We start from the raw sequence: 4434 nt of genomic DNA, 5'->3' as shown, positions 1-4434 counted from the left end.
AAATAGGGCGAAAAATAATAATAACAATTTTTTTTTAATTTAATTGTATTTTATTTTTATTCAAACAATTTTTTTCCTTTTCGCGATTGTTTGGATCATCGTATGCCATTACTCGTTCTATCGTCCAAATAAAACTAGGAACACTAAAGACCGAAAATTCTATTTGAAAGCAAAGCGCAATATTACATTATTAAAAAAACAGGATAAATCGACTTCAGAAGAAGTCATGATCAGCGCCATGCCAAATATAAACCCCACACTTCTGTACGATAAATGTTAAATTGAACTAAAGTAAATTTTATTTAAAATTCGGCATAGAGTATAATTATACAGATTAACATTGCAAATATGAGCTCTTATGATCTTATGAGTACCAGTCCATATAAAACACCAACTGAACTGGGTTTTTGACATGCATGAATCACATTCTGTCTGATTTTTATAAATTCTCTTTATAAGAATCCAGCAAAATGTATATAAGCTGTGACACATGAAGAAAATAACGCAGTGGTTTTATTGCATTTTCCAAGTATTTAAACTCATCACATTTAAAAATAACCATCAAAATGTTTGAGAAATTTGCCTTTCTAAGTTATTGATAGGTCAAGTTTAGTTAAACTGCACTGTGGAAAAATGGCAGGGGGGGGGGGGAATCCACCTCTTTTTCTCTTTATAAGCAGTCAAAATATTTATGTCACATATGCTTCAGGATAAATTGGAAAAAAAATCGTGTTTTCTAGATATATTGAATATATTTGAAGGAAAAGACCAAATTGGAAAAAAAATGATGTGCCACCATTTGCCTGATTCTAGTTTCAGGGATTTGATACATCCCATCTACCCCAAAGAACTTGGGTTACTACAGACACTGTGAAGTCAGCCTCAATTCTTGATCTACACTTATAGACCGATGGTAAAGGAAAACTATAGATCAAACTTTACAACAAACGTGATGACTTTTCATTTAGAATTGCGCGGTATAGTTAAGGCACTTCAAGTGTATTTTCTATTACATAAAATAAGTCATAAAATACTACAATGTCATAAGCAATGTTTACTTCAACGTCCTCGGTCGAATACAGTTTTCCATCAAACAGACGTTTTTCGGTAATGCTATCTAGATATATTGGAAGAGAAAAGAAAATAAATTTAGGGTTTCAATCATCCCTTCAGTTTTCAGCTCTAATATTCTTTAGAAAGAGTAATCAAGTAACCAAGATTTTGCGGCAATCAAAAGAATGCAATCCAGGGACAAAGATCAGGCATGGAAAACAGACATACACAACAAAGAACATAAAGTAAGTTTTCTTATTTCACATTTATTACGGTTTTAGTAGGAGCAGCTTTTTTCATATATGGAAAACGGCGTTGTTTACAAGCTTGAGCATTTCACGGCACCCCCTTTTAGAATAATTATTTACTTAGTGTTTCATTTTTATGTGAATATTGCCCGCATGCTCACAATAGTCTAAACATTTACAACATTTAAAACATTCATAAAATTATTATCACAGGCGTGTAAATGCAATAAAATGCACCTCCTTCACAACGCGTAAATCAATGCTATATTATAGATCAACGAAATGTATAGCATCATGCACACTTGTATCGTGAACTTAAAGCATTTACTGCTATCCAGTGGACAAGATAAGAATATGAACAGTTATAATAAAGTACATAAGTGAAAGAAACATCGGATATCTCAATCGTATAACCCACCGTGTCACTTAATCTTGAATCTAAAATAGATCATTTGAGCGTTTGTAAACAAAAGAGAAACGAAAGTTGGATACGTACTATGTTGGTTTTTCATCTCGCCCGACCTGTTCCACTCAACTGAATTTCTTGCGTCATACTTTAATAGAATCGCAATGAAATAAGAAATCTATATGTATCTGGCAAAAAATCGTGAGGGATAGTAGAACAAAATAATCATTCGACGACGTTTACAGATTAACAAATTTCATCGCACAACATATTTCTAAAATGATTTTCTTGGCTAATCTGACGATTCATGTCTATTTCCTGCAAAATTCAGGACAAGTACATTAATACAAACTTTCTTCTCAAATTTTAACAAATTTGGTTGCGATTAACAGGTCGGGCAAAAGCATTTTATAGTTGAGTTGAAAGATGTCAGAAAATGATCACGTGATTCACAAGGGAAAATCCCAACAAATCGAAAATAAAAAAATCGCGTATTATAAAACCTGTTTTATCAAACAAACCTCACAGAAAACGTATAATTGCAATTTTAGTCCTTTTAAAACAGTTTTATTGTAGAATGCGACTTAAATTATTTTTTTTAATTTCTCTTAAAAACCGTCCTGTGTGTCAACTTTCCTTTCATCTGTGGCAAAACATCCCTTTAGCACGTGTGTATGGAGTTTTCATGTCGTAACTCAAACTTTACGCCAGAGCCTGCCGTAAGTATGCAGACTTTTTGTATCGCGCCAGACTTCTTACTATTAGGCTTCTGGAACAGGGTTATGTTGCTACAAGATTGATGTCATCACTACAGAAGTTTTATGGTCCTCATCATGAACTTGTTGATCGTTACTGTGTATCCATTTGCACCACGAAAACAGATTTGTTCAACGTGTCATAGTTTTCATTTCCTCTTTCGTGTACCCCGGACTTAATTTTTTTTAAGAGCAACTCGGCGGATATTTCTAGAAAAGCAGAGGACGCTTATCTTACCGATGGACCCGGTCCATGCTCCCAGTTTTAGTGGAGTTCCAGTTGCTCATGTACTTTTGTTATTTTGTATGTATTATTTTATTTATTTTATGTTCAATGTTGTGTTTGTCTGTTTTCCGTGTCTGGTCTTTGTCCCTTGATTACTCTTACATATAATGGTACTTAAATAAACTGACTGATATTTAATGAAAACGCAACAAAATATAATAACACACAAAAAAATCAACAACAACAAAAAACAACCAGAACAAAATACATCAAAATGCAACAAAATACAGTATGCATAGCACATACATACATAACATAGACAAACAAATGAATTAATGTATTTTCATAAAGTAATACAGTATGCATGGTATACAAGACATCACATATATGTTTACTTACAAAACTTACTTTCAGTTTGCTCTATGTTGCTGGAGTATGCAGATGCAACTATTTTGCTGAACATGTGTATAATGTTGTTTTGGGGCAGTTGCATCCTGCCAGTGGTGTGAGAGTTTCCTTGGAGTTCATTGAAGACCCATGGTAGCCGTAGGCTGACATTTTTCATCCCAGTGTAGTTGCTGTCTCTTTGACAAACTCGCCATATCCATTCTCTTCATATCATGATGATTTCGATTTCCCAATAGTAAACTTCCGCCTTATTAGTGGCAATATACCAATATTTCCAGCCTTTAGAATATACATTCTACAGTTGATCCGTTAGTGTCCATTCTGTGATCTGCACACTGAAAACGTTGGGATGATGATTGGGGGTTTTTACGGTCTTGACTTTCCTTACAGATCTCGCACGACCGCCTCTTACGGGGATTCTAATAGTAATGCCAGTTAGTAGTAGAAAGTAGCGGAGCCCAGCCTTTGGGATAATTGACCGAAGAACTCAGTCAGAGTATGTCTTACTAGCGGCTGGGCTGCTGTGTTGACGCTCTGGCCTACTCCCAGACCCCACTATTTGGGAGTACGTCAACGTGTAGAGTGAAAAAAAAAACGTTGGGGTTTTTCAACGTCATATATATATGGCAAAACGCAAATCTCGTTCAGAAGTAATTTATTTAATAAAATTCTTGAAATCGACTTAACGAGATTAAGAATATTTGTATTTATTGTTCATTTTTGATTTGTCTATTGGAATATGGCGCGAAATAAATGTCATTGTTTACTGAGTCACACACCATGCGTACTAATTTTTTTCCGGTAAAACGACCGGGGCTCCTCAGGGGAAATGCATTTAAAATTTTATTTTTAAAAATGCACACACGCACAAATATTGATGTAACAGGAAAAAAATAATATAAGTACATTGTCGAAATTTTTTGAAGATATGTGTATTCTGCATGGAAAGGGGGGGTATTTCGGCAGAGGCTCGCATTTCCTATCCGATCCGTCGCCTCATGCTAATTCATTTTATCTATTATTTGGGAGCGTCGTGCTGTCGTGTGAATGCGATAAAATTACACAGAAATACATTTGATTTCTTTTTAGATCTTCAAGTAAAATATTTTTGGCACGATGTTAATTTTTATCGCATGATTTATTGCTATGTGATATCAAGTTAAAGATCAAATTCCGACGGTTTTAAACACGAGTTTCCTATTTCGTCTACCTCGGACTTGACTTTTTGTGAGCAACTCTACAGGTTTTTCTAGATGAGCAAATTATAAGACGCGCGCTTACCCTACATGTTCACCTGGTCCATGCCCCAAGTTTGTAGTTGCTCTTTTACTTTTGTTG

At 34.7% G+C, this 4434-nt stretch overlaps 1 long non-coding RNA gene across 1 annotated transcript; it reads left to right on the top strand.

Annotated features, from left to right (window-relative positions):
• Nucleotides 1-1771: 1771 nt before the first annotated feature.
• LOC148602256 (uncharacterized) lies at nucleotides 1772-3777 on the top strand. The gene is made up of 2 exons (XR_015916552.1): nucleotides 1772-2426; nucleotides 3103-3777. It is a non-coding gene; the product is annotated as an uncharacterized LOC148602256 (long non-coding RNA).
• Nucleotides 3778-4434: the final 657 nt, after the last annotated feature.

The sequence above is a fragment of the Perna viridis genome, chromosome 11, assembly GCF_037379345.1.
Source record: "Perna viridis isolate PV_CMFRI_1.1 ecotype Kerala chromosome 11, ASM3737934v1, whole genome shotgun sequence".
In the NCBI taxonomy this organism is placed as follows: Eukaryota; Metazoa; Mollusca; class Bivalvia; order Mytilida; family Mytilidae; genus Perna; species Perna viridis.
This window is presented reverse-complemented; position numbering and strand designations above follow the sequence as displayed.